We start from the raw sequence: 24,359 nt of genomic DNA, 5'->3' as shown, positions 1-24,359 counted from the left end.
CTCCTACTCCAAGACCCGCGATCGTTGATTGCTTCCGGTGGGCAACAACTATAATATCGAAAAATATTTACACAAGATGTATTATAGTTCAATAGTAGTAATGCAATTATACCGACACTTATGAGAAATAAAGACGTCGTCGCTGGCTGTCGGCGTAGTAGAGCGTTCTTAGAGCGTTCGGAGCAGTGTTGGAGAGCACAACTTCTTCTGTTCGAGATGTGTGTAAAGCTGCACCCTGAAGGGGGGTGAATAGCTCGTCACGTGTTCGTGGTCGACGTTGCTTGTTTCTTCAAAGATGTGCAGCGGAAATATACAAGAAACAGCACACACAACGCTAACATGTAGATTTACTTGGTATCCACCTCCAAAGGAGGTGACTAGTCCAAGGATCCACACAGTCACGCACACCTCCACTAATAAACACTCCTTTTCGGTAACTACCGAAGGTGGAGAAGCCCTACAAGTTCACACTACAAGAAGAAAGGAAAAGGATACACAAATACAAGCAAAAGCTTATAAGGAAACCCTAAGCCTAGCTTTCTTCTTCAGCTGTAGATCCGCCTCTTGACTTGGAAAACCTCCAAGAACCTTCAAGAACTGGCGATTTGAACTTTGTGGAGGAGCTGTGGAGAAGCTGAGATGATCTGATATGAACAGTGCGAGCTGTACCGAAGGAATCAAACGCTTGCAACTAAATACGACGCCAACGGTCGGATCCCGATCGATTGGATTGCTCCCAATCGATCGGAGAGGCTTTGGATCGATCGGTTGATCGATCCAGAGTGCCTCTGTGCTCTCGAGAGTTGCCTGGATCGATTGGCTGATCGATCCAGGGCTTATCGCGCAGAATCGCCATCTCCCAATCGATCCACTGATCGATTGGGAGCTCTGGATCAATCGGCTGATCGATCCAGAGACGTTCTGTGCGCACGACATTTCTTCCCAATCGATTGGCTGATCGATTGGAAGGAGCTCTATCGTAGGGACTCACCCGATCGATCGGCTGATCGATTGGGCATGTGCCAATCGATCCGGCTCCTTGTTTTTGCCCAAAAATAAGTCCAAAGCCCCCTAAACCAACATCCGGTCATCCATGACCTGTTAGTTCATTGTGCCTAGCATCCGGTCACCCTTGACCTGCTAAGACTCACTCACCAAGTGTCCGGTCAATCCCTTTGACCCACTTGGACTTTTCTCCTCGTGCCAAGTATCCGGTCAATCCCTTTGACCTACTTAGACTTTCATTCTTGTGCCAAGTATCCGGTCAATCCCTTTGACCTACTTGGACTTTCCAACACCAGATGTCTGAACAGCCTTGATCCATCTGGATTTCCTCATGCCTGGCTTCACTCACCAGGACTTCCTTTTGCCTAGCTTCACTCACTAAGTCTTTCACCTGGCTTCACTCACCATGATTTCCTTCTGCCTAGCTTCACTTACTAGGTCTTTCACCTGACTTCACTCACCAGGATTTCATTCTGCCTAGCTTCACTCACTAGGTCTTTTACCTGGCTTCACTCACCAGGATTTCCTTCTGCCTAGCTTCACTCACTAGGTCTTTCACCTGGCTTCACTCACCAGGATTTCCTTCTGCCTAGCTTCACTCACTAGGTCTTTCCATCTGCCTGGCTTCACTCACCAGGACTTTCACCTAGCTTCACTCACTAGGATTTTCCATTGCCTAACTTCCCAGTTAGGACTTTCACCTGACTTCACTCACCAGGATTTTTCCGTCAAGTATCCAGTCAACCTTGACCTACTTGACTCTTCTTCACACATGAACAATTGAACCTGCAATCTTCATGTATTGTCTATATATATTGTCAAACATCGAAATCACAACATCAAGACTCGAGCTTGACTCAAATCAAGCTCAGTCAACACGGTCAACCTTGACCTGGGGAATATTGCACCAATAGGGTTACCACCCCCTAGGGTTTTACTTCACCTAGGGTTACCACCCCCTAGGACCTAAGGTTACCACCCCTTAGGATTTTCACCTTGCCTAACCGCAGTTAGGACTTTCCTGAAACCTTATTTAAGCATGTTAGATAACAAGGAATCTTAACTTTGAATCCCTTTGCCATTATCAAAACCTAGGTTCGATCGTCGGATGCTTCTCGCACCAACAATCTCCCCCTTTTCTATTATGGCAACCGAAATTCAAAGTTAAGAAAAAAATACGATAAGGATAAGCACAAATGCAATAAGGATAAGCATAAATGAGCATAAACATTAATAAAACATAAGCACATAAAAGCTTCCCCTTAATAGAAACTCCCCCTTAAAATACTTTCTTTTTATTTAATTTTTTTTTGAATTTTCTTTTGAATTTCCTTATACTCTCCCCCTTTGCCATATATCAAAAATAAGAGAGGAAAATGAGTATACACATAAACACTTAGCTCTTTTAAAATAAGTTTTTATGTAAATATTTAGCTAAGTTGGAAAAAAAATTTGCCATAAGTTTGGAATCACAATTTTCAAGGATTTTATAATCTAAGTTTGAGAGGTCATTTTTAAAGTTTTCAAATAAATTTCCAAAGTATGCTTTAAAAGATTTTTTCTTCACATGATTTTTCAAAGCATTTTGAAAGATTTAAATGAATTTTTTAAATATGTTTTAGAAGTAATTTACAAGGGATTTTGAAATAAGTTTTTCAAATAATTTTCTAAGGTTTTTTAAATAAATTTTCTAAAGGATTTTTAAATAAATTTTTGAAGTGATTTTCCAAAGGATATGTTAAATAAGTTTTTGAAATAATTTTTATAAGGATTTTTAAAATGATTTTTCAAATAATTTTTAAAGAATTTTTAAAATGATTTTTCAAATAATTTTTAAAGAATTTTTAAAATGATTTTTCAAATAATTTTTAAAGAATTTTTAGAATGATTTTTCAAATAATTTTTAAAGAATTTTTAAGATGATTTTTCAAATAATTTTAAGATGATTTTTCAAATAATTTTTAAAGAATTTTTAGAATGATTTTTCAAATAATTTTTAAAGAAGTTTTAAAATGATTTTGTTTAGTTGATTTTAATTAAATTTGATTAAATTTTGAACAATCTGAACTTATTTGAACCTTGATCCATCTCACCCAATTCTAAATTATCAATCAGGTAATCTTAAATAATTTTGTGAGATGGTTATCTTTTAATTTTAGGTTGTTTCTAAGGATTAATTTACATTTGAGTTAAACTTAGGTTTTCCAATTAGTCAATTAAATATGTCATTCCATGATTGATTCCCAGGTCAGGGCGAGGCTCTAGGCCTTCTTGTGTATGGGATCATCCACCCCTTCCTAGACAGAATCGCTCAAAGAAATCTATATTTAATTTTCTTTTTGAAACTCCTAGATTTAACTAGCAAGTGTAAATTATGTTGGTGCAGGAAGCATCCGACGATCGAACCTTAGTTTTGATAATGGCAAAGGATTCAAAGTTAAGTTAGTGTGTGATCTAAACATGTTTGAATGAGTATTTCAGGAAAGTCCTAGCTGCGGTTAGGCAGGTGAAAAACCCTAAGGGGCGGTAACCTTAGGTCCTAGGGGGCGGTAACCCTAGGTGGAGGAAAACCCTAAGGGGCGGTAACCTTAGGTCCTAGGGGGCGGTAACCCTAGGTGGAGAAAAACCCTAGGGGGCGGTAACCCTATGTCCTAGGGGGTGGTAACCCTAGGCGGAAAGTCCAGTCGGTCTGGAGGACCGGACTGGCATCAGGTAATCTCTCCTAAGGGGAGTAGGTGAGGACGCGTTCCCCGTAGAGGGAGGCGTCGGGTCGACCTGGGTTTCCGGTTAGAAATCCGTCCGAAGACCGCTGTTTATTCTTTACTATGTTTTATCGATTCTATGTCTTGCGGGTATTTTGCTCGGACTAACCTTGTTTTGCGGTGAAGAACCCGGAAAAGGAGGTCCGGCCCGACCAAGTTTTATCCCTGCGACGCCACGTGGAGCATCCTGTTGGTTGGCCACGTCAGCGCCGGAAGGATCCAGCGCCGAATGTCATATAAAAAGAGGGTCAGGGGTTCGAAGAACAACAATCTTCTAAGCTTTGTTTTGTAAAGTGCTGCCTACGAGACGACCTTGAAGTGCTACTACTCGACGTCGACAACCCAAAGCTCAGACTCTTCGATCTGTTGTTGTCGGTATTAGTTTACTTATTGCTTTAATTGTAATTCAGATTGTAACTTTTACGAATTATAGTTGTTGCCCACCGAAAGCGATCAAGGATCGCGGGCCTTCGAGTAGGAGTCGATCAAGGCTCCGAACGAAGTAAATCCACTGTGTTCATCTGCTTGTGTTTCTTTCATTTCCGCTGCGTTTTTACTCGAGTGTTTTACAATTCCGATAAACGTACAATTTAGCCACGAGCGCTATTCACCCCCCCTCTAGCGCTTTCGATCCATCAATTGGTATCAGAGCAGGGTCATTTTGAATCGGTGCAACCAACATTCAAAATAATTTTTCGTGGTATTTTTTTTTCGGGGTCGATTAGAATTTAGCCTCATAGCTATATTCTAATTCTTTTTCGCTCGAATCGGTTTTTCTCGGAATTGGTGCAACACCACCTGAGTTCGTGGTCCATTTTTTTTCTTACCGCACTACTAAGCCAGGACCAAGTCCTAGGACATTTTTTTTGTTATTTTTCGCTCTAGGTAAAACCGAAATGGCCCTTCAAGAAGGCTACAGTACTGCCCGCCCTCCACTATTCACCGGAGACGACTTCGGGTACTGGAAAGGTCGGATGGAGGCATATCTCCAGACTCACTTTGAAGTCTGGCTGATTGTCAAAACCGGATTCAAACTGCCAACTGACACCACCGGCAAACCACTACCGTACGAGGACTGGGATGCATCCTTGATCAAGAAAGTGGAAGCTAATGCAAAGGCAACCTGCACCCTCCAGTGTGGCCTATCAAAGGAAGAACTCAACCGCGTCGGCCCCTTCAACAGCGCCAAAGAATTGTGGGAGAAGCTAATTGAACTTCACGAAGGGACATCCGACACCAAAGTAAGTAAAAGAGACTTAATTTTTAATAAATTATTTAACATCAAATTGCAGGAAGGTGAAACAGCTGCACAACTCCATGCCCGAATTCAAGATCTGCTCAATGGTCTTCATGCGATTGGACAGAAGGTAGACAATCGCGACATCATAAGGTAGTCTCTAAACGCCTTTCCAAGGAACACCTTGTGGGCATCCATGGTAGATGCCTACAAGGTCTCCAAGGACTTGTCTACCATTAAATTAGATGAACTGTTTGCAGAATTCGAACTTCACGAACAGACTAATGCATGCCCGACCGAGAAAGGGTTGGCTTTAGTTGCAGGAACAGGGAGATCGCGTGAGTCAAAAATCAAGCGGAGAACCGAACCTGAGTCAGAAGAAGAACCAGATTCGGAAGACGACGATGAACTTACAACCGAGATAGTCAACTTAGTAAAGAAGCTCTGCAAAAAGAAGGGCTTCAACAAAAAGGATATCAGAAAAGCCATCTAGTCTAAAGAAGCCCAACCAAGCTCGAAGGTTAAATTCAAAGTGACCTGCTACAGGTGCAATCAGAAGGGTCACATCAAGGCAAATTGCCCGAACCAGAAGGATCCAAAGAAACCCAAAAGAAAGAAGGCATTGAAGGCAACATGGGACGAGTCTTCTTTCGAGGAATCCGACGACGAAGAACAAGAATAGACGAACTTTCTTGCCTTGACAGCCCGGGACTTCAACAATGGATACGGAAGTGAGGACGAATCGGAAGCCGAGTCCGAGAGAAGCCACGGATCCGCATCCGTTTCCGAAGGGCTGAACCCCTCTGTAAGTAAAAGTCGTTTATATAGTTTAATCAATTATTTAATGCATAAAGTAGCAAAGTCCAAGATTCGAATTAAAGCGCTTCTGAAGGAGGTAACACTTCTTAAAGAAACGCATAACAACCAATCCTTAACTGATCAAGTTCAGACTGGAACCTCAACTCAAGTCCAAAAACTTGAGGAAGAGAATTCCAATCTGAAAAGTCAAGTAAAGGATTTAAAAACTACCCTAGAACGATTTTCCTTAGGATCCAAGAATCTTGACTTGATTCTTGGAACACAAAGGACAATCTACAATCGAACTGGACTAGGATATAAAAAGAAATATAAATCTTACCTATCCTTAATAAACAAACCAAATAGAAAAGTGGTCCAAGCATGGGTTGCCAAATCCAACCTGATCAATCAAGTTGGACTTGGACAATATTGGGTCCTTAAAGATCAAATACATTAACTCAATAGACCTTATCGAGGCTATGATCCAGGGGGAGCTAAAATAATTAAAATTCAAAATTAATTATCAAACTTAAAAATTCGAAATTAATATTAAACTCAAAATTAAAATTCTAAATTCAAAATTCGAAATTAAATTTAAAATTCGAAATTAATATTAAACTCAAAATTAAATTCTAAATTCAAAATTCGAAATTAAATTCAAAATTCGATATTAACTTCAAAATCTAAAAACTCAACAATAAAAATTCGAAATTAAATTCAAAATTCTTAAATTCAAAATTCAAAATTCTAAATTCGAAATTAAATTTAAAATTCAAAATTCAAAATTTGAAATTAAATTCAAAATTCGAAATTAAATTCTAAATTCTAAATTCAAAATTAAATTCAAAATTCAAAATTCGTAATTAAAATTTAAAATTCAAAAATCAAATAGAAGGAGGGTCCAGAATAGCTGGCAACTCCGAAATCTATTTACCCGACAGGGTAACCGAACTTAATCTACCCGAAATGGGTAAACAAGAGTAGATTACCCAGATGGGTAAATAAGGATAGATTAAAAAGGGTTAAATTTTAACTTGAAGCACAGTACTGGTGAAATTTTTGGATGATAGTACGTTGGGAAAACTTGGGCATCGCATGTCTAGGAAGATATGGCTTCGACCTGGTGCATTTGGCCAAGTGGAACTAACCGAAGCTACCCTTAAATGGATCCTAACTAGTTAGACCATGGCTTAGTATTAAGCTCAATGGGTAGGACTATTTGGGAAACCTCGAAGGCATGGTTACTTTAATGAGCTCCTTGTGACTCGCCATTGCCCAGAAGTTTATCCAAAGAACGCTTACTTGTTGAACCCAAAGCTAAACTCGAATCTAACATAAAGTTAAACATAACCCTATAAATTGAACTAATTCATCTCACAAAAATAAATAGGATTCCTTGATTGAAAATATACATCGGGTGAGATGACTTTAAATATCCCTCCAAATTACTTAAACTAAAATTTAAAAATTCCTCCAAAATTACTTAAACTAAATTTCAAATCAAAACAATTTCAAAATTGAATTAATTCTCAATTAAACATGTTTAAAATCAAGTTTACTTAAGCATCCTTAAGTTAATTAAAAAAAAAAAATTCGGGCATGGAGTTGTGCAGCTGTTTCACCTTCCTGCAATTTGATGTTAAATAATTTATTAAAAATTAAATCTCTTTTACTTACTTTGGTGTCGGATGTCCCTTCGTGAAGTTCAATTAGCTTCTCCCACAATTCTTTGGCGCTGTTGAAGGGGCCGACGCGGTTGAGTTCTTCCTTTGATAGGCCACACTGGAGGGTGCAGGTTGCCTTTGCATTAGCTTCCACTTTCTTGATCAAGGATGCATCCCAGTCCTCGAACGGTAGTGGTTTGCCGGTGGTGTCAGTTGCCAGTTTGAATCCGGTTTTGACAATCATCCAGACTTCAAAGTGAGTCTGGAGATATGCCTCCATCCGACCTTTCCAGTACCCGAAGTCGTCTCCGGTGAATAGTGGAGGGCGGGCAGTACTGTAGCCTTCTTGAAGGGCCATTTCGGTTTTACCTAGAGCGAAAAATAACAAAAAAAAAATGTCCCAGGACTTGGTCCTGGCTTAGTAGTGCGGTAAGAAAAAAAATGGACCACGAACTCGGGTGGTGTTGCACCAATTCCGAGAAAAACCGATTCGAGCGAAAAAGAATTAGAATATAGCTATGAGGCAAAATTCTAATCGACCCCGAAAAAAAAATACCACGAAAAATTATTTTGACTGGTGGTTGCACCGATTCAAAATGACCCCGCTCTGATACCAATTGTAGGATCGAAAAGAATTTAGATATCTTACCTATCTTTAATAAACAAACCAAATAGAAAAGTGGTCCAAGCATGGGTTGCCAAATCCAACCTGATCAATCAAGTTGGACTTGGACAATATTGGGTCCCTAAAGATCAAATACATTACCTCAATAGGCCTTATCGAGGCTATGATCCAGGGGGAGCTAAAATAATTAAAATTCAAAATTAATTATCAAACTTAAAAATTCGAAATTAATATTAAACTCAAAATTAAAATTCTAAATTCAAAATTCAAAATTAAATTTAAAATTCAAAATTAATATTAAACTCAAAATTAAAATTCAAAATTCAAAATTCGAAATTAAATTCAAAATTCGAAATTAAATTCAAAATCTAAAAACTCAACAATAAAAATTCGAAATTCTTAAATTCAAAATTCAAAATTAAATTTAAAATTCGAAATTCAAAATTTGAAATTAAATTCAAAATTCGAAATTAAATTCTAAATTCTAAATTCAAAGTTAATTCAAAATTCATAATTAAAATTTAAAATTCAAAAATCAAATAAAAGGAGGGTCCAGAATAGCTGGCAACTCCGAAATCTATTTACCCGACAGGGTAACCGAACTTAATCTACCCGAAATGGGTAAACAAGAGTAGATTACCCAGATGGGTAAATAAGGATAGATTAAAAAGGGTTAAAGATTAACTTGAAGCACAGTACTGGTGAAATTTTTGGATGATAGTACGTTGGGAAAACTTGGGCATCGCATGTCTAGGAAGATATGGCTTCGACCTAGTGCATTTGGCCAAGTGGAACTAACCGAAGCTACCCTTAAATGGATCCTAACTAGTTAGACCAAGGTTTAGTATTAAGCTCAATGGGTAGGACTATTTGGGAAACCTCGAAGGCATGATTACTTTAATGAGCTCCTTGTGACTCACCATTGCCCAGAAGTTTATCCAAAGAACGCTTACTTGTTGAACCCAAAGCTAAACCCGAATCTAACATAAAGTTAAACATAACCCTATAAATTGAACTAATTCATCTCACAAAAAAAATAGGATTCCTTGATTGAAAATATACATCGGGTGAGATGACTAAGCAAATTTAAATATCCCTCCAAATTACTTAAACTAAAATTTAAAAAATTCCTCCAAAATTACTTAAACTAAATTTCAAATCAAAACAATTTCAAAATTGAATTAATTCTCAATTAAACATGTTTAAAATCAAGTTTACTTAAGCATCCTTAAGTTAATTAAAATATATATATATATATATATATAAAATATACAAAGGTCAAAACAGGTCCGGGCGCCCGGACTCCCTTATATATAGGGGGCAGGAGGCGCCTCCTACCCTTGCACCCAATGTTGGTTGCTACTCGGAAAGCCTATAGGTTCCACTGTACAAAAATTTTGTACAAAGATCTGAACCTTTTCCTAGCTACCATGTGTTCTTTTAAATTAAATTTTGGATCTCCTGCGGAACTTAACACGTTTGATCCAAAACTTAATCTATTTGTTCTTTTAGGTTTTGACTTGGATCTCCTGCGGAACTTAACACGTTCGACCCAAGTCTCCTTAAGTTATTAATTCCATTAAATATTAATTTCCATAAAAGGTTCCCAGTACTGACGTGGCGAGGCACATGGCCTTCTTGGATATGGGAGCAACCACCACCGACTAGACAAAACCTTTAATAGAAAGCTAATATTTAATTTCCTAAAATAACTTTAGGTTAACCAAAGAGAACAATCAAATCACAAGGAAAAGAAAGAAACAAAAAACACAACTTCGAAAAACCATATTCGAAATTCTAGAACGTAAGCCTCTTGTATTTGGTATTATTTCCATAAATAACTAGCATGATGCGGAAATAGAAATTACTAGTTATACCTTGTAGAAAAACCTCTTGATCTTCTACCGTATTCCTCTTCTAATCTTGGACGTTGTGTGGGCAACGATCTACCGAGATGAGAAACCACCAACCACCTTCTTCTCCTCCAAGCAAGGTTCGGCCACAAAGGAAGAACTTTACCAAAGAAGAAAATCAAAATACTAACCAAGCTCCAAGAGATGCTAGCTTTCTCTCCTTCTTCTTCTTCTTCTCCACGTAGTATCCGGCCACCACAAGAACTCCAAGAGAGATGAAGTATTCGGCCACCACAAGAGGAAGAGAGGGAGAGGTTGGCCGGCCACACCAAGGAACAAAAGAGGGAGAGGAATAATAGATGTTGTGTCTTGTGAAGGCACCCTCACCCCTTCTTTTATATTCCTTGGCCTAGGCAAATTAGGAAATTTAATTACAATAAAATTTCCTTAATTTCCTTGACATGATTTATTTGAGAAAAATAAAATAAAATTTCCCAAATAAACTCTAATGGCCGGCCACATCAAGAGGAAGCAAATTGGACAAGTTTTAATCAACAATTAAAACTTTCCTTATTTGTTTCCGGAAATTTTAAAAAATAAAATTTCTCTTTAAAAATCTCTTCATGGTTAATAAAAGGAAATATCTATAATTTTAATTTTATTAACATGTGAATAATTTTAAAGAGAAAATAAAAAACTCTCCAATCTACAAATAAGGAAAGAGATCTAATCTCTTTCTTTAATCTTTTGTAAATCTTTTACAAGAGAGATATTTTAATTTTAATTCTCTTTAAATTATATCTTCCACATAATAATAAAATCTAAAATTAAATTTCTTTTTATTTAATTATGGCCGGCCCTACTAGCTTGGGTTCAAGCTAGGGCCGCCACCTTAAACCCAAGCTTAGGCTGGCCCAAGCTAGCTTGGCCGCCCCCTTTAGGTGGGTATAGAAGGTGGGTATATGTGGGTATAGTACTCTATAAATAAGAGGCTACGATAGGGACCGAGAGGAGGAATTGGTTTTGGTCTCCGATAAAATTAAGCATCCCATGTTCGAACACACAACTAATTTTATCAATGATAATTCATTCCACTAGAGAACTATCATTGAACTACCGCACCAATCCCAAATTACATTTTGGACTCCTTCTTATTATGAGTGTGTTAGTCTCCCTGTTTTTAAGATATCGAATGTCCACTAATTAAGTGAGTTACTGACAACTTATTTAATTAATATCTAAGTCCAAGAGTAGTACCACTCAACCTTATTATCATGTCGGACTAAGTCCACCTGCAGGGTTTAACATGACAATCTTTATGAGCTCCTCTTGAGGACATTATCAACCTAGTATCACTAGGACACGGTTTCCTTCTATAATCAACAACACACACTATGAGTGATACCATTTCCCAATTTATCGGGTTTATTGATTCATCGAACTAAATCTCACCCATTGATAAATTAAAGAAATAAATATCAAACATATGTGCTTGTTATTATATTAGGATTAAGAGCACACACTTCCATAATAACTGAGGTCTTTGTTCCTTTATAAAGTCAGTATAAAAGGCGACCTCAAATGGTCCTACTCAATACACTCTGAGTGTACTAGTGTAATTATATAGTCAAGATAAACTAATACCTAATTACACTACGACCTTCTAATGGTTTGTTCCTTTCCATTTTGGTCGTGAGCTACTGTTTATAATTTATAATAACATCATCTTACGTATGTGACACCACATACTATGTTATCTACAATATAAATTAAATGAACAACTACAAACAAATGTAGATAATTAGACCAAATGTGATTCTTTATTCATAATGAATGTTTACAAAGCTTAGGCTTTCAGATACACTCCAACAATCTCCCACTTATACTAATGACTAAGTCGCCATATCTTCTTCCATACATCCGATTCCATTCCTCCACATGTCGATCGAAAGCTTTGGAAGGGCCTTAGTGAAAGGATCGCCAGTTATCCGTGATGCAATCTTGGCGATGACAACTTCTCCTCGCTTCACGATATCTCGATCGTGGTACTTGCGCTCTATATGTTTACTCGCCTTATGAGCTCGTGGTTCCTTCGAGTTTGCAATCGCACCGCTATTATCACAATAAATTATGATGATCTTGGGCAAACCAGAATCACATCTAAGTCCATTAGAAAGTTCTGAGCCATACTGCTTCTTACATACTCATCTTCCATGGTTGAGTCCGAAACGCATTAACACTCCTCCATGAAATGGCTCCACCTCCTAAAGTAAACACATAGCCCGATGTAGACTTACTATTGTCCCTATCTGATTGAAAATCAAAATCCCCACAGGGAGCAAATCATCCGCTTGGTAAACTAGCATATAATCCCTAGTCCTTCTCGGTACTTTAATATATGCTTCACCGCACCAATGTCCTTGTCAGGTTACTCGATATTCGACCATGCCTAGCAGGATATCGTGTCTCGTATAACGTGCATACATTAGGCTTCCTACAAAGCATAAGGAATCGCTTTCATGTCCTCTATCTCTTTTGATGTCTTTGGAGACATCTCTTTAGATAGAGCTACTCCATGTCTAAAAGGTAAGAAACCTTTCTTGGAGTCTTGCATGCTAAACGAGCAAGGATTGTATCTATATATGAAGCTTGGGATAGACACAAAATTCTTTTCTTGCGATCCCTTATAACTTTGATCCCAAGAATGTGTGCACATTCTCCTAAGTCCTTCATATCAAATTGTTTGGACAACCATACCCTTACGCCGATAATACCTTGACATTGTTGCCAATTAACAAAATATCATCTACGATAGTACAAGAAATACCACCACGTTTCCGTTACACTTCTTATATACACAAGACTCATCCGGACTTTGAATAAATCCATATGACTGGATTACTTCATTAAACCGGATGTTCCAAGACCTTGAAGCTTGCTTTAGTCCATAAATGGACCGATTGAGCTTGCATACTAGATGCTCTTTGCCTTTTCAATAAATCCTTCCGTTGCTTCATATGGATGTTCTCTTCAAGACTTCCATTAAGGAAAGTCTTGACATCCATTTTCCAAATCTCATAATCCATATGAGCAAAAAATGGATAAGAGTATCCGGATAGACTTAAGCATGGCTACCGTGAAAAGGTTTCCTCATAATCGATTCCCTCTTTCCGAGTGTACCCTTTCGCACAAGCCTAGCTTTGAAGGTTTCTACCTTCCCGTCACCTCTTTTCCTTTTGTAGATCCACTTGCATCTAACGGCTTTTACACCATCGTGTGGTTCTACAAGCTCCCGACCTTATTAGAGTACATGGACTCTATTTCGTAATTCATTGCCTTTTGCCAAGATCGCATCTATATCTTGGAGTGCTTTCATTATATGAGATCAGGTTCATGTTTACCCGGATCAAGTCCAAGACTCTCCCAAAAACATGAATCTTTCAGTCAGTTTAACAACCTCCCACGACGAGGCACTGTCTGGGGTTGTGTATCATGTGTGACACGTGTTGCGCTCTTGTGGTACTTCATCTTGTCTTGTTAGGAAGTAGACATGTCCTCTCTTAGTTCTTCTAAAACAATTTTGCTACTGGGCTTGTGATCCATTATATAGTCTTCTTCTAAAAACTGGGCATTGGTGCTAACAATGACCTTCTGGTCTTTAGGACTATAAAATAAACCACCTTTCGTTCCTTTGGGATATCCCACAAATACGCGAACTTCTGTACGAGATTCTAACTTATCAGCATCTGGTTTCTGCACATGTGCTGGACTACCCCAAATCCGAATATGTCTTAGACTGCGTTTTCGCCCATTCCACAATTCTATGGGAGTAGAAGAAACTGATTTAGAAGGTACTAAGTTCAGTACGTATACTGCTGTTTCCAGAGCATATCCCCAAAACGAATTTGGTAATTCAGAATAACTCATCATCGATCTAACCATCTCCATAAGAGTCCTATTCCTTCGTTCTGCCACACCATTCTGTTGGGGTGTTCCAGGTGCAGACAATTGGGATTGAATCCCGACTTCTGATAAGTAATTCCTAAAGTCTCCTAAGATGTATTCGCCACCACGATCAGACCGTAGTGTCTTGATACTTTTACCTAGTCGTTTCTCCACATCAGCCTTGTATTCTTTGAACTTATCAAAGCACTCGGACTTGCGGCGCATTAGGTAAATGTATCCGTATCTTGAATAATCATCTATAAAAGATACGAAATATTCAAAACCACCTCTTGCCTGGACAGACATAGGACCACACAAATCAGAATGAACCAATTCTAACACTTCTTTGGCTCTATACCCCTTGGCCTTGAACGGCCTCTTGGTCATTTTACCTTCTAAGCAAGATTCACAAGTTGGAAAATTTTCCAACTCTAATGAACTCAAAAGTCCATCGGCTATAAGCCTCTGAATCCTACTTAAGTTAATATGACCAAGCCTTAGATGCCAAAGATATGCTTGGTTCATTTCTGAAGGTTCTTTTCTCTTATTAGAATTAGAAGATGAATTATAAATTTCCATGTTTTGCTTTGTGGAAGAATTTGGATTTAAAATATACAAATTGCCAACTAATGCACCAGATAATCACTTTATTTCTTTTAATAACTACATCGTTACTGAAAGAAACTGAATATCCATCTAAAAACAGTTTAGAAACTGAAATTAAATTCTTTCTAAAACTGGGTACATAAAGACAATTTCTTAAAACCAAATTTCTATTTCTACTAAAAGATAAGTAGACGTCTCCCACTGCAACAGCTGCCACCTTAGTAGCATTGCCCATGTAGATGGTAATCTCTCCTTCAGTTTGGAACCCCTGCAAGGAATTGCAGACATGATCAGTGGCTCCCGTATCTACACACCAGGTGCTGGTAGATAACACCGCTAAACATGTTTCAACAACTAGAGTATGAGATATACCTTTGTTTTGGTTCTTACGAGGATAGTCCGCCTTCCAATGTCCTGCCTGCTTGCAGATGAAGCACTTGCCCTTCGGCTTCTTCATTCCAGCTTTAAATCCCGTACTCTGAGATTTATTCACTTTCTTTGCTGAACCAGTTTGTTTCTTCTTCTTCTTACCTTTCGGTTTAGAAGTAGAACCATTTTCAGCATAGTGAATTTGAGCATTGTGACGAAATAACCCTTCTGCTGCTTGAAGTTCTGTCAGTAGTTCCCCTAATGAATAAATCCTTTTATTCATATTATAGTTCAGGCGGAACTGCTCAAAACTTCTAGGTAGGGTTTGGAGGATCATATCGATCTGGGTTTCCCCATCAATTTCTCCTCCAAGGATCTGTATTTCGTTCAGATAAGCCATCATGTTTAGGATATGATCCCTTACAGGAGTACCCTCTTGCATGGTGGCTGTCATTATCTTTCTCATAGCTTCTTGTCTAGAAGCCCTATCCTGATGACCAAAGAGTTCCTTGAGATTGTTCATAATATCATAAGCTGTTGGTAAATCTTTATGCTGATGTTGCAATACATTTGACATTGAAGCCAAAATGTAACACCGCGCCATCTCATCTGCCTTTACCCATTTCCTATGATATTCACTCCCCTCTTGCGTAGCTTCACCAGTGGGTGCATCAGGCAATGCTCAGTCAGTACAAATTTATAGCTTTCAGAGTAAGAACAATATCCAGTTTCCAATCTATGTAATTTGGTCCAGTAAGTCTATTTTGTTGAAGTATGATGGACAATGGGTTGAAAGTCATCCTAAGAATCACAAATAACTTTTGGTCAGAACTCTAAATTTAGAATAATATTGATTCCTCAAACAATACTATTTTAAATTAACCAACACCTTAAAACACCGTGAATTTTGTATGCCACGTTAGTGTGGACGTATACAAATTCAACATTTGTAAAAGGAGGGTTTTAACCCATTAATTTTATTATCTTGTCAACCTAACTTTTGACAAATAAAATTAATAGTTGGTATTATTTGGTCACACAAATAATAGCAGTGACTCAGATTGGGAGGATACTATTAGATGTGTCTAAGTGTACACCATTACTTGACACTAAGTCCATTAATAAGATTATGCCCCTTCCGTTGGGAAGATCACACACTCTTAATTAACTTCCTATAGTCATCCAAAATGGAAGTCTGTTCTAGTGATCCGCAAACAAGCTCATCCGTTATGGAGGAAGGCACTCAGAGCCAACGCCAAGCTTGTTTGCATCACTTACAAACCAGTAATGGAGACCATGGGATTTACTTAAAAATCCTCTCCCACTTAGTTATTTATAAATGAGGAATTTTAACTATGCTAGCCTACTAAACTTGTAAACTAACATGCACACACAACAACAATATAAAAGCAATAAATAGAAAATCTAATTTTCAACTATTATGACTTTTATCTTTAATTGTCCTCCGTGTGTTGTCATCCAAAGCTGCTGCCATATTTGGCCACCGCCACCGGGTCTATCTGTCGCATCCCGCCTTTGGTCCTTTGAAGGTTCCACGCTTTGCAAGATTCGATCCATGACATAAATAGAATTTTACATTTTGATCCTATATTCCATAAAAGGAATGTACATGTATCTAGATCAAAATAAAATCCTAATAAAACTAAATACAGCTCCCGTATTTTAATACAATCATGCACACACATATAAATTGCCCTTGACATGTCCAAGGGTCCAATCACACACATAATTAACTAAAAGCCATAATAGTTGGATCCTGCATCCATAGAGTTAGCACATCCTACTATTAACCTGCCTAAATTATGTATGACATGTGCATAATTAAACTAAATACCAAATACACAGAGGCAAAGCCTAGGACACCAATTGTTGGTTGCTACTCGGAAAGCCTATAGGTTCCACTGTACAAAAATTTTGTACAAAGATCTGAACCTTTTCCTAGCTACCATGTGTTCTTTTAAATTAAATTTTGGATCTCCTGCGGAACTTAACACGTTTGATCCAAAACTTAATCTATTTGTTCTTTTAGGTTTTGACTTGGATCTCCTGCGGAACTTAACACGTTCGACCCAAGTCTCCTTAAGTTATTAATTCCATTAAATATTAATTTTCATAAAAGGTTCCCAGTACTGACGTGGCGAGGCACATGGCCTTCTTGGATATGGGAGCAACCACCACCGACTAGACAAAACCTTTAATAGAAAGCTAATATTTAATTTCCTAAAATAACTTTAGGTTAACCAAAGAGAACAATCAAATCACAAGGAAAAGAAAGAAACAAAAGAACACAACTTCGAAAAAACATATTCGAAATACTAGAACGTAAGCCTCTTGTATTTGGTATTATTTCCATAAATAACTAGCATGATGCGGAAATAGAAATTACTAGTTATACCTTGTAGAAAACCTCTTGATCTTCTACCGTATTCCTCTTCTAACCTCGGACGTTGTGTGGGCAACGATCTACCAAGATGAGAAACCACCAACCACCTTCTTCTTCTCCAAGCAAGGTTCGGCCACAAAGGAAGAACTTTACCAAAGAAGAAAATCAAAATACTACCAAGCTCCAAGAGATGCTAGCTTTCTCTCCTTCTTCTTCTTCTTCTCCAAGTAGTATCCGGCCTCCACAAGAACTCCAAGAGAGAAGTTCGGCCACCACAAGAGGAAGAGAGGGAGAGGTAATGGCCGGCCACAACACGGAGAAAAGGGAGAGAAACAATAGAGGTTGTGTCTTGTGAAGGCACCCTCACCCTTCTTTTATATTCCTTGGCCTAGGCAAATTAGGAAATTTAATTACAATAAAATTTCCTTAATTTCCTTGACATGATTTATTTGAGAAAAATAAAATAAAATTTCCCAAATAAACTCTAATGGCCACATCAAGAGGAAGCAAATTGGACAAGTTTTAATCAACAATTAAAACTTTCCTTATTTGTTTCCGGAAATTTTAAAATAAAATTTCTCTTTAAAATCTCTTCATGGTTAATAAAAGGAAATATCTATAATTTTAATTTTATTAACATGTGAATAATTTTAAAGAGAAAATAAAAACTCTCCAATCTACAAATAAGGAAAGAGATCTAATCTCTTTCTTTAATCTTTGTAAATCTTTTACAAGAGAGATATTTTAATTTTAATTCTCTTTAAATTATATCTTCCACATAATAATAAAATCTAAAATTAAATTTCTTTTTTATTTAATTATGGCCGGCCCTACTAGCTTGGGTTCAGCTAGGGCCGACCACCTTAGGCCGGCCCTAGCTTGGTTCCCAAGCTAGCTTGGCCGGCCCCTTTAGGTGGGTATAGAAGGTGGGTATATGTGGGTATAGTACTCTATAAATAAGAGGCTACGATAGGGACCGAGAGGAGGAATTGGTTTGGTCTCCGATAAAATTAAGTTCGCTTCGAACACACAACTTAATTTTATCAATGATAATTCATTCCACTAGAGAACTATCATTGAACTACCGCACCAATCCCAAATTACATTTTGGACTCCTTCTTATTATGAGTGTGTTAGTCTCCTGTGTTTAAGATATCGAATGTCCACTAATTAAGTGAGTTACTGACAACTTATTTAATTAATATCTAAGTCCAAGAGTAGTACCACTCAACCTTATTATCATGTCGGACTAAGTCCACCTGCAGGGTTTAACATGACAATCTTTATGAGCTCCTCTTGAGGACATTATCAACCTAGTATCACTAGGACACAGTTTCCTTCTATAATCAACAACACACACTATGAGTGATACCATTTCCCAATTTATCGGGTTTATTGATTCATCGAACTAAATCTCACCCATTGATAAATTAAAGAAATAAATATCAAACATATGTGCTTGTTATTATATTAGGATTAAGAGCACACACTTCCATAATAACTGAGGTCTTTGTTCCTTTATAAAGTCAGTATAAAAGGAACGACCTCAAATGGTCCTACTCAATACACTCTGAGTGTACTAGTGTAATTATATAGTCAAGATAAACTAATACCTAATTACACTACGACCTTCTAATGGTTTGTTCCTTTCCATTCTGGTCGTGAGCTACTGTTTATAATTTATAAGGTACTGATAACATCATCTTCTGTATGTGACACCACATACTATGTTATCTACAATATAAATTAAATGAACAACTACAAACAAATGTAGATAATTAGATCAAATGTGATTCTTTATTCATAATGAATGTTTACAAAGCTTAGGCTTTCAGTATACACTCCAACACCCAAGTCTTCCTCCTTAAAAGCTTCTTAGCTTTCCTGCGAAGACTTACAAAATTAAATTTTTCCGCGGTTGATACAGAGTCGTGACTCAACCGAGGTCGTCAGTTCTAAAATTTATTACAATGGCTCCTCGGTAAAATTTTTATCCCCTCCTAAACTTTATTTCTTATAATGCTTGTTTATTTCCTAGTGTAATATTAATTTGAAATTTAGGAAGCGTTCAAAATCTGGTGCTGGGCCCTCTACACCTAGCATTGACCCTAGGTTTCCCACCGACGAGCTTAGGATCAAGTTTATGTCAACAAATTACATGGCCATTTGAACCAAATGTATAGATAGATCGTTCTTTATACGCTCTTGTATTCCAGTCTCCGAGGCTATAAACCACTATAGGTTGCGAAACCTAGTTGAGTGCACCAGCCCAGTAAACATAAGTTTATGTGCCGAATTTTACAACAACCTAGTGAAAGTAGACGACTACTCCTATACCACTAGAGCAGCTGGCACGGATATCACATTATCTCCCACTACCATTCGTGAGTTTCTAGGGTTACGAGAGTCACACTGCACCTTTTTATGCTATCCTCCTAGGGAGCTACCTTTTGGAGATCCCTACTCACATATTACCCTCGATACGATCTATTCGTATTTTTTTGACGACCAGCGTGATCCCACTGAGACCCAGTTTAGGTCCCTTAACCTTAGAATTCAGGACTACGCCCTTTATAGGGTTCTAGTACTTTGTATTCTACCGCTGTCCACTCACGACATTGCGGTGATGCGTCCATTTCACTCCTTTCTTCTCTATGCCATATGTCATAGGTTAGACATAGATATCAGCCTACACATCTTTTCCACTATTATTTACGCATCTGGATACGTAACCAACAGACGAGTACATATGCCTTACTGTCACATACTGACAGCTTACATGTCCTCATTGCACATTGATGTCACCGGAGGTCACATCCGTCACATGACCGAGTTTGACATCATAGGAGATAGGAACTTTTCCCTAGCAAATATCCATATAGACGATGAGGGTACCATGTCCTGGCGTAGGGGGGCACAGCACCAGCAGGCGGAGGACGCGGAGCATGATGAGTTCATGTTGGCACTATTTCCTGAGGAGGCTGCTCCTGCCCCACCACCACCTCGAGCACCACACCCAGCTCCCCGCACTCTCGCTGATCGAGTCTCCGGACTAGAGAGGGCTATGTTGAGTCTCCAGCACGAGAGCTCCGAGTTTCATCAGTCCATGCGGCGAGAGGTCTCCGATCTTCAACGAGAGGTCCGACAGGAGGTCTCCGACTTACGACGAGACGTACGTCAGGAGCTCTCCGACCTGCGCCGAGATCTACGAGAGGACGATCGAGCTCGTCACACTGAGCTCCTGACACTACTCCGGTCGCTGGGTTCCGGACCACCTCCATCATCATCTCAGTAGCATCTACTGTAGCTCTGTTATGACTCTAGTACAGCTTGTAGCAGCTCTATTATGACCCTTTTATCTATGTCGACATTTTAATCTAATAGATTGTTTTACTTCAGGCTTGATTGACTATACCTTAATCTAATAGATTAGTCTTTTAGTCACATTTTTTAACTTCTAGGCAAAACTGATTTTCCAAAATCCCTACTTTACTAGACTTTCGAAAGTTGGATTTAAATCATGTTCCCCCAGGACTCAGCCAGAGCATCTCACAAACACCTAGGTTTACCTTGATTGTGTTTGTAAAACATAGAACGGTGTGAGATGCATAGGGTACAGCCTGGACTCGAGAATGCTTATTTCTGTGCATCAATATGAGTCTGGGCGTTAAATACATGATTAACAGTAATCAAATCAAGTCTTCCAGCCTTAGTCAAATCTAACTGGATCAATTGACTTGACTTGACTAACCAAGTGAACACTGTTGCCCTCTAGGCAATCAACAAGTAGCTAAATGGTTAGACAGTTGGTGAAGGAAATAATAAGTTTAAGCATGTCTGTACTTAAGGGATCTGATACCTGATCAAAACAAATCTTTACTCATGCTTGGACTTTAGGGCTCTGATACCTTACTAAAACAAAATGACAAGCCATTAACAAATAAGGTTATCGCTTCTCCTTTGCCTTAAGTATTTTTGAAACACATTTCAAAGCAGCCTTTTCAAAAACCTTCTCCAAATTTTCAAGTGGCAACTATTCTGAAATTTTTTTTAAGCTGAAACATCTTCGAAAATTTGTCAAGTTTCTTTAAAATTATTTAAAGCTTTTGAAATTTTTTTTGGAATCTCTCTTTAAAAACTTGAATATTTTTTTTAAGAAAATTTTTGGAACATCTTGTTAGAAAACTTCTGAAGTTGAAAATTTTGTTAGAAAACTTCTGAAGTTGAAAATTTTGTTTGAAAATTTCTGAAGTTGAAAATTTTGTCAGAAAATTTCTGAAGTTGAAAATTTTGTTAGAAAATTTCTAAAGTTGAAAATTTTGTTAGAAAATTTCTGAAGTTGAAAATTTTGTTTGAAAATTTCTGATGTTGAAAATTTTGTTATAAAATTTCTGAAGTTGAAAATTTTGTTAGAAAATTTCTGAAGTTGAAAATTTTGTTTGAAAATTTCTGAAGTTGAAAATTTCTGAAGTTGAAAATTTTGTTAGCAAATTTCTGAAGTTGAAAATTTTGTAAGATATTACCTCGCTCCTTGCCTAAGTTAAAATGTTTTCTGCTAAATTCTGTCTTGAAAAATTAAGTTTTTCAAAACTAGCTCATTTTTGATATATGGCAAAGGGGGAGAGTAGAGAAATTCAAAGAAAGAAATAAAATAAAATAAAATAGAATTTAAAGGGAGCTTGTATTAAGGGGGAGCTATGTTTATGCTTATTTTGCTATCACGCCTATCTTGTTTCTTGTGCTTATATATAACTGCATATTTTTTACTTAACATTGAATTTCGGTTGCCATTATCAAAAAGGGGGAGATTGTTGGTGCAGGAAGCATCCGACGATCGAACCTTAGTTTTGATAATGGCAAAGGATTCAAAGTTAAGTTAGTGTGTGATCTAAACATGTTTGAATGAGTGTTTCAGGAAAGTCCTAGCTGCGGTTAGGCAGGTGAAAAACCCTAAGGGGCGGTAACCTTAGGTCCTAGGGGGCGGTAACCCTAGGTGGAGGGAAACCCTAAGGGGCAGTAACCTTAGGTCCTAGGGGGCGGTAACCCTAGGTGGAGAAAAACCCTAGGGGGCGGTAACCCTAGGTCCTAGGGGGTGGTAACCCTAGGCGAGAAATGTTGGCGGGTCAAGGGATTCGGGCAAAAGTCCTAAAGTCGAGGACTCTAGGTGAATCCGAAGTCAGACCCGGACAGTCCGAAGACTGTCGTTTATTCTTTACTATGTTTTATCAGATTCTAACGCTGTCTTGCAGGGTATTTTGCTCGGACTAACCTTGTTTTGCAGGTGAAGAACCTGCTGGAAAAAGGGAGGTCCGGGCGCCTGGGAAAAGTTGCAAACATAGTCCCATATTGGAAACACATGGAAAAGATCATCGGTTTATAAGAGAAAAGATATCTCCATTTGTATGAGGCCTTTTGGGTAGAGCCCAAGAGCAAAACCATGAGGGCTTAGGCCCAAAGTGGACAATATCATGTCATTGTGGAGATATCTAAATTCTTTTCGATCCTACAATTGGTATCAGAGCCCGGACTGCTAGAAGGTTTAACCACCGACTGTGCACAAGAGCTACGGTCTGATTGAGCCATGTGGGTACAATATTGACCTCGAACAAACAAAATAGGGGCTCCTATGTTCGGATCAAGAGGACCAGACACCAGGCAGGAATTCCTAGTTGCGACTAGGCAAGGAAGTCCTAGTAGGTCGGGTGGACCGAGGGGCAGGAAGACCTGGTGGGTCGAGGATCGGATGTGGGAAACCTATGGTCCTTTGTTTGAGGGGGGGATTGTTAGGGTTGCAAGGTTGCAAACATAGTCCCATATTGGAAACATATGGAAAAGATCATGGGTTTATAAGAGAAAAGATATCTCCATTGGTATGAGGCCTTTTGGGTAGAGCCCAAGAGCAAAACCATGAGGGCTTAGGCCCAAAGTGGACAATATCATGTCATTGTGGAGATATCTAAATTCTTTTCGATCCTACAATTGGTATGATCTCCGGTAGAGCCCAAGACCTGTTCCGGGCGCCCGGACCTCCGGGCGCCCGGATCCATCCCGGGCGCCCGGACCTCCCTTTTTCCAGCAGGTTCTTCACCTACAAAACAAGGTTAGTCCGAGCAAAATACCCTGCAAGATAGCGTTAGAATCTGATAAAACATAGTAAAGAATAAACGACAGTCTTCGGACTGTCCGGGTCTGACTTCGGATTTCCTACCTGTAACGACCCGCCTCCTACTCTCCGCCTAGGGTTACCACCCCCTAGGACCTAAGGTTACCGCCCCTTAAGGTTTTCCTCCACCTAGGGTTACCGCCCCTTAGCATTTCCCTCCACCTAGGACCTAAGGTTACCGCCCCTTAGGGTTTTCCTCCACCTAGGGTTACGTCCCCCTAGGACCTAAGGTTACCGCCCCTTAGGGTTTTCCTCCACCTAGGGTTACCGCCCCCTAGGACCTAAGGTTACCGCCCCCTAGGGTTTTCATCCGCCTAAGATCACTTAGGACTTTCCTGAAACACTCATTCAAACATGTTTAGATCACACACTAACTTAACTTTGAATCCTTTGCCATTATCAAAACTAAGGTTCGATCGTCGGATGCTTCCTGCACCAACAATCTCCCCCTTTTTGATAATGGCAACCGAAATTTAATGTTAAGTAAAAAATATGCAGTTATATAAGCACAAGAAACAAGATAGGTGTGATAGCAAAAAAGCATAAACATAGCTCCCCCTTAATACAAGCTCCCTTTAAAATATTTTCTTTGAATTTGAATTTCTATTTTTTCTTTGAATTTCTCTACTCTCCCCCTTTGCCATATATCAAAAAATGAGCTAGTTTTGAAAACTTAATTTTTGAAGACAGAATTTTGCAGAAACCATTTTAACTTAGGCAAGGAGATAGCAATATTTTTCAAAATTTTCAACTTTAGAAATTTGCTAACAAAATTTTCAACTTCAGAAATTTTCTGACAAGATTTTCAACTTCAGAAATTTTCAAACAAAATTTTCAATTTCAGAAGTTTTCTGACAAAATTTTCAACTTCAGAAGTTTTCTGACAAGATTTTCAACTTCAGAAATTTTCAAACAAAATTTTCAACTT

The sequence above is a fragment of the Zingiber officinale genome, chromosome 2B (genome assembly GCF_018446385.1).
Source record: "Zingiber officinale cultivar Zhangliang chromosome 2B, Zo_v1.1, whole genome shotgun sequence".
Taxonomy (NCBI): domain Eukaryota; kingdom Viridiplantae; phylum Streptophyta; class Magnoliopsida; order Zingiberales; family Zingiberaceae; genus Zingiber; species Zingiber officinale.
Note: the sequence above shows the minus strand (reverse complement) of the source record.